Source organism: Schistocerca gregaria, chromosome X (genome assembly GCF_023897955.1).
Source record: "Schistocerca gregaria isolate iqSchGreg1 chromosome X, iqSchGreg1.2, whole genome shotgun sequence".
Taxonomy (NCBI): domain Eukaryota; kingdom Metazoa; phylum Arthropoda; class Insecta; order Orthoptera; family Acrididae; genus Schistocerca; species Schistocerca gregaria.
This window is the reverse complement of record NC_064931.1, coordinates 124,670,539-124,684,195: the sequence shown is the minus strand read 5'-3', so window position 1 is coordinate 124,684,195 and position 13,657 is coordinate 124,670,539. Positions and strand designations below refer to the sequence as shown.

Below are 13,657 nucleotides of genomic sequence, written 5' to 3'. Positions count from 1 at the left end.
GTTTCGCACTCTCTGTTGATCTGTTAGTCAATTAGCTGGGGTGAACACACGCCAAAACCAGATAAGTGACGGGTGGGGTGTTACAACTTATTCTAGTATGGAGAGCAACAGATAACAACTCATACATTCAAGAAGCTCAAGATCACCCTCAATAAAATAATATGGAAAATGCCACACATCACAGTATAGCATGAGCAGCGTTTGAAGCTTTTAAGAGCTCTGAATGATAGTGTATTTCTACCATTGTCTTTCCGTTCATGGGAGGTATAAAAGTACGCATTGCTAGCAACTGCAAGCAGACAAACGTGGTTTGTCGAAACCTCTGCTCAACTGGAGACGCCAAGTTTCATCATACTTGTGTGTCAGGCCAACAGAAGAGGGACTATAGCAAATGATTCCTCCAAATTTGCTAACTGAAAAATTACCTAATGCTAGAGTCTATCCGAGTGATAATTTACACCTACAGTGGGATGAAAATGTATACAGTCTAGCATATGACATGTAAGTGAGGTTCCGTTCTTCATACTGTAAAGAGGAAGGACGTCCGTTCAGTCGACGGAAATTCAAGGAGCTGGCGCCAACCATCGTAATACACTGCTCAAAACAGAAGAAGATAATTAAGTCTGGACCTATAGATGTACGAACTGAATTTGAACCTTCGGCAAATTTCCCAGAACATACTGCAGTATATGCTCTAGTTATACATGAGCGTATGATTAACTGTTGCCCTCTCACCGGTGTTGTGAAGCTAGCTGTATAAATGAACAGGTGCTGCATCTTACCCAGAGCATTCCACAATGGTCCCTATGATGTGAATATCATTGCAGACGCTCAGGGCCCCTATGATGATGAGCGTAGACAGTTCATATTTAAAGATGTTGCATTTGCAGCGTATACAGAAGATGCAAGTATAATAGAGACATTCTCAGTAAACAAGTATGTGAAGTGTGCTAAAACACGGAGGAGTGAAAACTGGTTAACACTTTTCTGCCATGAAATTCATTGGGATGATCGTGGCATACCCTATACAGATACGGTGACGTCGCTTCTATTATTCGACCACACAGATACCATCATCTACGTGAAGGGGGAGGAGAAGATCGAATGCATGCGTCGATCTTCAAGTTTTCTGCTATTCAAGACCTGGATTTTTATGGGTGTCCTGCTCTCCATCGACTCAAGCCAAAGAAGAAGATGTGCGGAAATAGTGTTGTGTCTGCTTATGAAAACGTAAAATTACTTTTAAGTTGGACGAGAAATAAATGATTTTTTACCTCATAATATGTGTGCACTTTTCTTTTACTGTGACTGTGATTTTCCTCAAACACTGGTGATATCATTTTAGGCCTGTTTGTTATACATCTTCGGAAATGGACACAATCATGTACTATCTGCTCCTATAAGCCAATACGAGCAGCACGATAGGCAAAAGTCCCATGACACCTTTTCATGTATTTTATTTGTCTCCATCTTAAACATCACCTCCCTGATGCTTCAGACGAACTGTTCTGCCAGCCGGTGTGGCCGAGCGGTTCTAGTCGCTACAGTCTGGAACCGCGCGACCGCTACGGTGGCAGGTTCGAATCCTGCCTCGGGCATGGATGTGTGTGATGTCCTTAGGTTAGTCCGGTTTAAATAGTTCTAAGTTCTAGGGAACTGATGACCTCAGAAGTTAAGTCCCATAGTGCTCAGGGCCATTTGAACCATTTTTGAACGAACTGGTCTGCGTCTAGCACAGCCTTTATATACATTTGTGGGGATGGAGATTTCTGAAATAACAATAAACTTTCTCATTTATTCAGTACACACAGATACAGTTTGATTTTTGAAATACAGTTCAGTCCTTGAGATACATTGTGACTCTGATATTTCAATGTAGAGATACTTTTAAGTTCCAGAATGAGATTTTCACTCTGCAGCGGAGTGTGCGCTGATATGAAACTTCCTGGCAGATTAAAACTGTATGCCCGACCGAGACTCGAACTCGGGACCTTTGCCTTCCGCAGGCAAGTGCTCTACCAACTGAGCTACCGAAGCACGACTCACGTCCGGTACTCACAGCTTTACTTCTGCCAGTATCCGTCTCCTACCTTCCAAACTTTACAGAAGCTCTTCTGCGAACCTTGCACAACTAGCACTCCCGAAAGAAAGGATACTGCGGAGACATGGCTTAGCCACAGCCTGGGGGATGTTTCCAGAATGAGATTTTCACTCTGCAGCGGAGTGTGCGCTGATATGAAACTTCCTGGCAGATTAAAACTGTGTGCCCGACCGAGACTCGAACTCGGGACCTTTGTCTTTCGCGGGCACGTGCTCTACCAACTGAGCTACCGAAGCACGACTCACGTCCGGTACTCACAGCTTTACTTCTGTCAGTATCCGTCTCCTACCTTCCAAACTTTACAGAAGCTCTTCTACGAACCTTGCACAACTAGCACTCCCGAAAGAAAGGATACTGCGGAGACATGGCTTAGCCACAGCCTGGGGGATGTTTCCAGAATGAGATTTTCACTCTGCAGCGGAGTGTGCGCTGATATGAAACTTCCTGGCAGATTAAAACTGTGTGCCCCACCGGGACTCGAACTCGGGACCTTTGTCTTTCGCCGGCAAGTGCTCTACCAACTGAGCTACCGAAGCACGACTCACGTCCGGTACTCACAGCTTTACTTCTGCCAGTATCCGTCTCCTACCTTCCAAACTTTACAGAAGCTCTTCTGCGAACCATGCACAACTAGCACTCCTGAAAGAAAGGATACTGCGGAGACATGGCTTAGCCACAGCCTGGGGGATATTTGCAGAATGAGATTTTCACTCTGCAGCGGAGTGTGCGCTGATATGAAACTTCCTGGCAGATTAAAACTGTGTGAAGAGCTTCTGTAAAGTTTGGAAGGTAGGAGACGGATACTGGCAGAAGTAAAGCTGTGAGTACCGGACCTGAGTCGTGCTTCGGTAGCTCAGTTGGTGGAGCACTTGCCCGCGAAAGGCAAAGGTCTCGAGTTCGCGTCTCGGTCGGGCACACACTTTTAATCTGCCAGGAAGTTTCATATTTTTAAGTTGCACGCTATTACCATTAACTAAAAAAAAAAAGAATCTCCGAACAATGAGACTGGTTGAGAATATTTTAACAATTTTACAGTATCACTGTATGAGAATATTTACAGTTACTTTTATAAATCTACGCCAAAAACTAGTGAGGAGATACTTTCACTACAACTAAATTACACAGATCCAGTAGCGCTGGTTGAACAATACAACAATTTTGATGGACTGTGTACACTTAAAAATTGATCAGACTTGGACAGCTAGCGGCAGGTGAAACTTAAAAACTAATGACGCACAATGGTGTGTACATATATACTTCCACAGTACATATATGCTGTGCATAAATAAATAAATATTTAGAAGACTTACATTTCTTTATTTTTATATTCGTTTTAAAACTTTCGGTTACTTTTTTTTACTTTTCCTTCACCTTTTCTTCACAGCATGCACACACACACACAAATTACTTACACTATGATAAAAGGGTCACACAATTCTGCACACACAAGCACATACTCTCTCTCTCTCTCTCTCTCTCTCTCTCTCTCTCTCTCTCTCTCTGTCTCTCTCTCTCACACACACACACACACACACACACATACACACACACACAGGCATATACGTGGGGGAGTTGGAAAATAAGTTTCCCGTGTCAACTGTGGTCAGAATTGTGTGTGAAACGAAAAAAAGAGAATGAGACATTAAAGGTAAGACATTTCTTTATTTTTCTACATAATTTCCAGGTACATTGAGACTTTTGTCATGGTGCGTTATAAGCTTCAGAAAGCTTTCTAGGAAAAAATCAGGGTGTTTTATACGGAAGAAGCGTTGAATGGCTTGTTGGACGTCAGCATTGGTGATACAGCGCCTTCCGCTGAGAGTCTTCTTCAAAGCAGGAAACAGATGGAAGTCACTTGGTGCGAGATCCAAACTGTAAGGCGGATGGTGTAGGCCCTCCCAAACAAGAGTTGCAATATGGTTCTGCGTTGCCGTTGCTGTGTGTGGTCTTGCGTTGGCATCCAACAGCAGAAGGGCAGATCTGAGAAGGCCAGGCCGCTTTTTCCGAATAACCTCTTTCAATTTCGACAGAGTTGTATAGTACCGCGCAGCATTGACGGTTTCATCCTCCAGAAAGTCCAGCAGCAAAACTCCTTGTCGTCCCAGAAAACGGTGAGTAGCACTTTACATGTGCACAGAGTGCTGTTGAACTTCTTGTGGACAGATGATGATGGATGTTTCTACTCCATGGATGCGGCCTTCGATTCGGGCATGTAATGGTTGACCCACGTTTCATCCCCCATCACAATCAGAAACAGAAGGTCTTTGCCAGATTCATGGTAACGCACGAGCTGTTCCAGGCTGAACGCCATGCACTGTTCCATGTATGTTGAGGTCAGTTGGCGCGGCACCCATCGTGCTGACACCTTCCTGTATCGAAAAATGTCGTGGATGATCTTGTGAGCTCTCTCATGTCCGATTCCAAGATCTGCCGCTACTCCATCGATGCTGACACGCCGGTTCGCTTTAATCACTTCATCCACCTTCCTGACATTTGCAACTTTAGTGGCTGTGCGCGTCTGTCCAGATCTCGGTATGTCCTGCACTTGCTGACGTCCATCACTGAATTGCTGGCACCATCTCCGCACCATTTGCCTCGACAGCACACCTGACCCATACACCTCAACAAGGTGGTTATGAATTTCTGTGTCTGATACTCCACGTGCCCATTCATAGCGGATAACAGCTCTCAATTCCGCCTTTGACCACGACTCCAAAACGCACCTTCTCCATAGCTCCAGGAAAAGTCCGAGCGGCTGGCCTCCGCTTTGTGCAGGCACTGCGCAGCGCTATCTGCCTGGTCGCGGTTGACCTTTAACCAATGGTGTATCGGTGTCTTGCACGTACGCGTTCACCTGCCGTGTCGTCTTTAGCCCATATCACACAACTCTGCCCACAGTCGACAGGGGAAACTTATTTGTCAACTCTCCCTCGTATATAAGCGCTCGCACGCTCTCTTTCACGCATTCTTTCCCTCTCACTCAGTCTCCTACCCCTTCTCTTACTATGAATGACTAGTGTGAGTATGGGAGAGTTTTAGTCCCTTCATCACAAATGACTTTTTTATCGTCATGAGGCGACAGGCCGATTTTAGACTGCAGCACAGTGTACGCCTTGTGTCTTCTCGATTGAATACTAGTTGGCCGTACCATATGCTGCGGTTGCGGTGCAGCCCCACGAACACCGCTGTGCGGGCACTGCCAATAGTCTTCGATGGAGAGGGATCTCGATGCCATACGACGCACACCCTTAGCTCACCTCTAGGCGGCACTTTCCAATGCTGATATGGTTACGTTTTTGATCGCAGACCTACAAACTCCACAATCAGCAATCCATTCGCCTCGTCTTTCACAAGGCCCACAACCTTGTTTTGTGGAACAATGACGTAAGGGTTATCAACCGTGTACGAGAACCTGTCGAATTCATAACCGTGGTATCTCATTACTTCATATGGATCGCAGTTCTTCACCCAATACATGAAGCTATCTATATCCAAATAAAGTAATTTAGAATCAGCGAAATGAGTTTTCACAAACTCATAATGAAAGTGGTACATGTGGAGATTGGGTAGGTCTATTACCCCACATAAACAGGTATTGTAAACTCTACTGCAGTATTCGCCATCCCCACAGCAACAAAATTCTCATTGAATATGGTTATCTGCTTTAAATTTATTCTGGCAGTGCATTCCTTACGCCATAACGCCCATCGAACTCGGTTCTAATCAAAATTTTCCGTCGTTCCCTCAAATTACCCATTGTTTTGCCGAAAATTGAATTACTTATTAATTTATAGAAATGTTTCTCAAATTCACATGCCGCTGAAGCTCCCTGTCTTGTATACAAATCAATATACTGCTTCACCCAGGGGGACTGCTTGAAGAGATGGCCTGGGTGACTAACCAGCTCCACCCTCAAGCTGAGACACTGCTGGAGATTACAATAATGGATAATATAGTTCCTCTTGTTCCCCTGCGTTGTCATCAGTTTTGGGGTGAAGCCTCCTATTGGAAACAGTTGCTCTGGACACAGCGCATCTTGCAAACTAATAGGGTATGTGAGTTCTGCCTCCACCACATACACCACATCAGAATCAGCCGCCGCACTCCCCATGATTTTTCCACCTTATCCCTTACATTCGTTTTCTGGAGCTCATCCAGACTCACCAGTCGACAGTGATTGATAAATGGCGTGCCCGTTTAAGTTATTCACATCCAGGTACATGATGTAACTTTAATCAAGGGATGCGTTGAACTGTGCGGCTGGTCCCGGCGAGATTCGAGTCCTCCCTCGGGCATGGGTGTGTGTGTTTGTCCTTAGGGTAATTTAGGTTAAGTAGTGTGTAAGCTTAGGGACTGATGACCTTAGCAGTTAAGTCCCATAAGATTTCACACACATTTGAACATTTTGATGCGTTGAACCTGTCAATCATTCGCGAGTTATTTACCTTGGCTTGCCTATGGATACATTGGTAAAGTCCACCATGGATACCTCGCTCGAGGAAAAGAAGCATGCCAGCATCGATCAATAATTCAACGCTGCACTTAGTTTTCTTGAGAACTGCGTCCCAAGACAACCGAGGAGCCGTGAAATAAAAGGTGGGATCAAGAAAATATGTGATCACGCATAAACTCCGGAATTTCTCGAAATCATCCGCAAGCAAACGCGTGTCTGTGTCCATGTAAGGACGTACATACTCTCCTAAAGTGGAGATGTCGAATTTCCGAATGACATTCAAGGCATGCTCATACTCAGCATCCGTTATGGCACCGCCTGTAAGGTTGATGAAGAAGTCAGTTATGTCCGATAGAGTGGTGCATTAAGTTTTGTCGTACTATCCAGATACTCAATGGGAAAACTGCCTTCCTACTCATAAGTTGAAACTTTTCCTCGTTGGGAAATGCAGCTCCAGTCTATCCTCCCGAGGTATAGTTTAAGCGGGTTTCTGGAGTGGCACCTCCATAAAACGTAGCGAGTTAAGGAAGCTGAGCGTAATTCTTGGCGTCATTCATTTGAAAAATGAAATACACTTCTCAAGGCTCTCAGTTAGGACACTGACCTGATTTTTCTCTATGACGAAATCAGCTAAGTCCCCAACAAGGAAGTTCGCGCCATACCCCTTTAAATTATGGAAGAAAACGGGTATGTGTCTTGTATCTGGTACTTTAAACTGCATGTATTGTGAGCTGCATAACGGAACTTATCCGTAAGATGACAGTGGTTCCTACGAGGAGTCTCCGTTTTTCTGTCTCACGGCAGTCCACAAACATGAAAGTCAACCGCGTTATTGTGCTACACCTCATTCTCCTTCGATTTCGTCAAGGGAACGTTGTTGCTTTAAAGGTTATCGACCTCCCATGAAAGTTTTTTGAGCTCAGTGAGAAGCAGGATTATCCCCGACATAAGATTTGTAGTGGGTAAGACTTGAATCATAGCACGATCAATTTGGTACGCTGCCACACATGATAGCCTACGTCTTTTTCTGAAAAGGTTGTATGTGAGGCTGTAGGGTCACCTTCACAGCGGGTTACAGGAGCAAGAGGTATTCGAAATCAGCGTGCACCACAAGTCGGCATCGCTTCTGATAGTGAGCATTTTTAAACTTTATGAATTTGATTTCCTCAGTAGGCATAATAATAAGTACTGCGTCCTATTAGAAGCTTTGCTAAATACTCGCTTGTGGAAAAGTAATTCAGACGTCTTAAGCAAACATGCTGTTTATGTTCATGTTTACTCATTTGAGAGGTGAGCAGGCAGGACATGTCTTTGATCTCAACTTCATGATAATTAGCTTTCTCCAATTTTTCTCATTTGAGAATAAGGCCATGTTGAAATGCATCTTACACTCACCGGCAAATTGTGAGAAATGGAGTCGGCGGCGGGTACATGCATGTCCTGCTCATCTTACTTGCATTTCTCCAGGGCACAGACATGAACTGATATTCAGATATTCCACGCATGGATCTTCACAGAGAACTCGATACCATCAAAGTTATAACACTTATGACCCTCAGTACCTATGTCGTATTGAGATGTGTTCTCTGAATGCACTTCGCAATTTCTCTTGCAAGCCAGTATTGACCATGCAAAACAAGTCTGATCCTCTTTGGTTCAAATGGCTTTGAGCACTATGGCACTTAACTTCTGAGGTCATCAGTCCCCTAGAAATTAGAGCTACTTAATCCTAACTAACCTAAGGACATCACATACATCCATGCCCGAGGCAGGATTCGAACCTGCGACGTAGCGGTTGCGCGGTTCCAGATTGTAGCGCCTAGAACCGCTCGGCCACTCCGGCCGGCTGATCCTCTTTATTTGGGACATTAATGCATGCCTTATTGTCAGGTACATCCTTAGAGAGCTTGATATAGCTAGACCCTCCATTTATAGGATCACACACATGTGTATGGCTGTCCAGATGTAATATTCAACTCAGTGCATTAGCTCTCTAACTTCCATCTCGAAAAGCCATATAGCTCTCAAGGTGGATTCACGAAACCACTCGGCGATTGATATGCTCCACATTATAACGCGATTCTCTCCTCCCACCCCCTTACCATCTCCCCCCCCCCCCCCCCACACCCACCCCTGACGATAATGAAGACTTGTCTCTTGAAAGAAAGAGGCAACTTTGGGAGGTGCGACAGTTCAAAGCACAGCACTGCACCACAATTAGTGGCAGGATACCGTAGATCATTGACTACCTTGATGAGCTCCCTTTCCATGACAGAAGGCATGCTCTTAGAAAAACCAACCCTCATCTACATCTACATCTACATCTACATCTACATGACTACTCTGCAATTCACATTTAAGTGCTTGGCAGAGGGTTCATCGAACCACAATCATACTATCTCTCTATTATTCCACTCCCAAACAGCGAGCGGGAAAAACGAACACCTAAACCTTTCTGTTCGAGCTCTGATTTCTCTTATTTTATTTTGATGATCATTCCTACCTATGTAGGTTGGGCTCAACAAAATATTTTCGCATTCGGAAGAGAAAGTTGGTGACTGAAATTTCGTAAAGAGGTCTCGCCGCGACGAAAAACGTCTATGCTTTAATGACTTCCATCCCAACTCGTGTATCATATCTGCCACACTCTCTCCCCTATAACGTGATAATACAAAACGAGCTGCCCTTTTTTGCACCCTTTCGATGTCCTCCGTCAATCCCACCTGGTAAGGATCCCACACCGCGCAGCAATATTCTAACAGAGGACGAACGAGTGTAGTGTAAGCTGTCTCTTTAGTGGACTTGTTGCATCTTCTAAGTGTCCTGCCAATGAAACGCAACCTTTGGCTCGCCTTCCCGACAGTATTATCTATGTGGTCCTTCCAACTGAAGTTGTTCGTAATTTTAACACCCAGATACTTAGTTGAATTGACAGCCTTGAGAATTGTACTATTTATCGAGTAATCGAATTCCAACGGATTTCTTTTGTAACTCATGTGGATCATCTCACACTTTTCGTTATTTAGCGTCAACTGCCACCTGACACACCATACAGCAATCTTTTCTAAATCGCTTTGCAACTGATACTGGTCTTCGGATGACCTTACTAGACGGTAAATTACAGCATCATCTGCGAACAGTCTAAGAGAACTGCTCAGATTGTCACCCAGGTCATTTATATAGATCAGGAACAGTAGAGGTCCCAGGACGCTTCCCTGGGGAACACCTGATATCACTTCAGTTTTACTCGATGATTTGCCGTCTATTACTACGAACTGCGACCTTCCTGATAGGAAATCACGAATCCAGTCGCACAACTGAGACGATACCCCATAGCTCCGCAGCTTGATTAGAAGTCGCTTATGAGGAACGGTGTCAAGAGCTTTCCCTCATGCCGGATCCTTGATCCTTGCGAACGAGATTCGCTCCTCAAAGGCGTCTGCAGTCACCGAGTATTATAATTGCTTTATGGGGTCACTGACCAGATCTTCTTCACTAAAAGGATAGGAGAGGGAACAGACGATAGCCACAGGATTATCTCTATTACTACTACTACTACTACTACTACTACGGGATGATGTGGTCCATCCTGTTGATGATGGAGTTGGTGAGGTAGGCAGAGGTATGCACCGATACTCACATACCTTGTGAGGTTGGTTATTCTGACGAGGTTGAGGAGGAGGATAAGGCTGCACTACGGGATCAGGCCACTTTTGGGGTGACAGATCCCAATGCTGCTGCTGTAAGCCTGATACCCTAGTCTGAGGTCGGCCGGTGTAGCCGAGCGGTACTAGGCTCTCCAATCTGGAACCGCGCGACCGCTACGGACGCCTGTTCGAATCCTGCCTCGGACATCGATTTGTGTGACGTCCTTAGGTTAGTTAGGTTTCAGTAGTTCTAAGTCCTAGGGGACTGATGACGTCAGATGTTAAGTCCCATAGTGCTCAGAGCCATTTTTAACCTAGTCTGAGGGTAGTTGCTCGTTGCGCGATCCATGGACGCCATAATGGTAGCATTACCATACCTAAATTATAAAGCATATGTAGTTTTCAACATGGATATCGTCAGCGATCTTTTGTGTACCTATTGAATCAAGACTGATTTTATGCAGGGTGACAGTAACACAGTTTTTGTGATCGCGTCTTTAAAGCGCATCCCTTACGCAAAATGTAGCTTGCTGGCGGTAGAATCGTTCAGCGGTCAGCTTAGAATATCAGTTGTCAATAGCGTTGCTCGAAGAGAACACGGTCCTTCCTCCAGCGATGCCCATTTCAGCTACCTCGTGAGTGTAATCTGACTGCTGGAAAAGAATTACTCGCCATCCAAAGTGACACATAATCAGTTTAATTAATTATCCTGTTAATTTGATATCAATGACGTGCTGCCTCGTCGATGGGAGCAGTTTCTATGGTACCATGGACATGATTCGGGGCTGGGAGTGGTAATCAGACGTTTTTTTCTTTGGGGCGATATCTTTTAACGAAGAGCCCACCTACATGGGCAGAGACGACAATCGTAATAAAATAATTTGTATTACCGAATTTATAAAGTATGTATAGTATTTAAACTTCTCTGTGATGTAGCTTTAAGAGACTTCGTATGTGGCGAAGCATTTGGTAACTTCAAGGGAGTTCGCAAGTTAGGAGGTATCCTGTGACAAAGGTAGATCTTAGCACTCCGTCATAAGCCAAAAATGAGTTTAATATTCTAGCTCTGTGATGCATGATATATCAGATATTAAGATGATTAGAAGCGATTTTTTTACCTGATGACAGAATACTTAGAGAAAATATTGCCTATGCCGTACTCTTACAGGATTTTTACAACAAGTAACGATACTTTACCGATAAGTTTCCTTTAATTTACGGCTATGGTCACAAACTTTTTGCTAACAGATTACCGGTTTCGGTCTATAATGACCATCATCAGATCTGTTTTATAAAAACAAAGTGCTAATGTACTGCGGCCATAGTGGCACCGTCAAATGTTAAATGCAGAATCAGCAGCAGCATCGTCAAATATATATAAATAACATCATATGATGTTATTTATATACAGGGTGTTACAAAAAGGTACGGACAAACTTTCAGGAAACATTCCTCACACACAAATAAAGAAAAGATGTTATGTGGACATGTGTTCGGAAACGCTTAATTTCCTTGTTAGAGCTCATTTTAGTTTCGTCAGTATGTACTGTACTTCCTCGATTCACAGCCAGTTGGCCCAATTGAAGGAAGGTAATGTTGACTTCGGTGCTTGTGTTGACATGCGACGCATTGCTCTACAGTACTAGCATCAAGCACATCAGTACGTAGCATCAATAGGTTAGTGTTCATTACGAACGTGGTTTTGCAGTCAGTGCAATGTTTACAAATGCGGAGTTGGCAGATGCCCATTTGATGTATGGATTAGCACGGGGCGCGGTACGTTTGTATCGAGACAGATTTCCAGAACGAAGGTGTCCCGACAGGAAGACGTTCGAAGCAATTGATCGACGTCTTAGGGAGCACGGAACATTCCAGCCTATGACTCGCGACTGGGGAAGACCTAGAACGACGAGGACACCTGCAATGGACGAGGCAATTCTTCGTGCAGTTGCCGATAACCCTAATGTCAGCGTCAGAGAAGTTGCTGCTGTACAAGGTAACGTTGACCACGTCACTGTATGGAGAGTGCTACGGGAGAACCAGTTGTTTCCGTACCATGTACAGCGTGTGCAGGCACTATCAGCAGCTGATTGGCCTCCACGGGTACACTTCTGCGAATGGTTCATCCAACAATGTGTCAATCCTAATTTCAGTGCAAATGTTTTCTTTAGGGATGAGGCTTGATTCCAACGTGATCAAATTGTAAATTTTCACAATCAACATGTGTGGGCTGACGAGATTCCGCACGCAATTGTGCAATCACGTCATCAACACAGATTTTCTGTGAACGTTTGGGCAGGTATTGTTGGAGATGTCTTGATTGGGCCCCATGTTCTTCCACCTACGCTCAATGGAGCACGTTATCATGATTTCATACGGGATACTCTGCCTGTGCTGCTAGAACATTTGCCTTTACAAGTACGACACAACATGTGGTTCATGCACGATGAAGCTCCTGCACATTTCAATAGAAGTGTTCGCACGCTTCTCAACAACAGATACGGTGACTGGTGGATTGGTAGAGGCGGACCAATTCCATGGCCTCCACGTTCTCCTGACCTCAACCCTCTTGACTTTCATTTATGGGGGCATTTGAAAGCTATTGTCTACGCAACCACGGTACCAAATGTAGAGACTCTTCGTGCTCGTATTGTGGACGGCTGTGATACAATACGCTAATCTCCAAGGCTGCATCAGCGCATCAGGGATTCTATGCGACGGAGGGTGGATGCGTGTATCCTCGCTAACAGAGGACATTTTGAACATTTCCTGTAACAAAGTGTTTGAAGTCACGCTGGTACGTTCTGTTGCTGTGTGTTTCCATTCCATGATGAATGTGATGTGGAGAGAAGTAATAAAATCAGCTATAACATGGGAAGTAAGCGTATTTTCTTTCTTTGTGCGTTACCTGAAAGTTTGGCCTTACCTTTTTGTAACACCCTGTATATTTGACGATCTGATGTTATTTATATATAATTGATGATGCTGGTGCTGATTCTGCATTGAACATTTGACGATGCCACTAACGCTGCAGTTCATTAGGATTTTATTTTTATAAAGCAGATCTGATGATGGTCACTATAGACCGAAACCGGCAATCTGTTAACAAAAAGATTGTGACCATAGAAATAAATTAACTGAAATTTATTGTATACGCGCGTCACGGTTTTATTCGCGACAGTGTCGCAGCTTGTGATACTTTATTGATGTGTAAGCGCGTGTATGCCCTGATTTCTTCTGTCTCCGAAAGTAATTGGTATAAAAGGGGCAAATATGCATTTCACGAGGTCTGTGGTCGAGGTCTGTGGTCAACAACATCGCTGTCTCAGATTGCGTTAAGTGGATTTTTTAAACCGGGGGGGGGGGGGGGGGGGGGTCTATGTCGGGGTGGAAATGGTTAGAGCTACTATATACACGTGGCCGAGCGGTTATAGCCGCAACAGTCTGGAACCGCGC

The 13,657-nt window shown here is 44.5% G+C and overlaps 1 non-coding gene across 1 annotated transcript; it reads right to left on the bottom strand.

Annotated features, from left to right (window-relative positions):
- Positions 1-1,963: 1,963 nt before the first annotated feature.
- Positions 1,964-2,038, bottom strand: Trnap-cgg (transfer RNA proline (anticodon CGG)). The gene has a single exon. It is a non-coding gene; the product is annotated as a tRNA-Pro (tRNA).
- Positions 2,039-13,657: the final 11,619 nt, after the last annotated feature.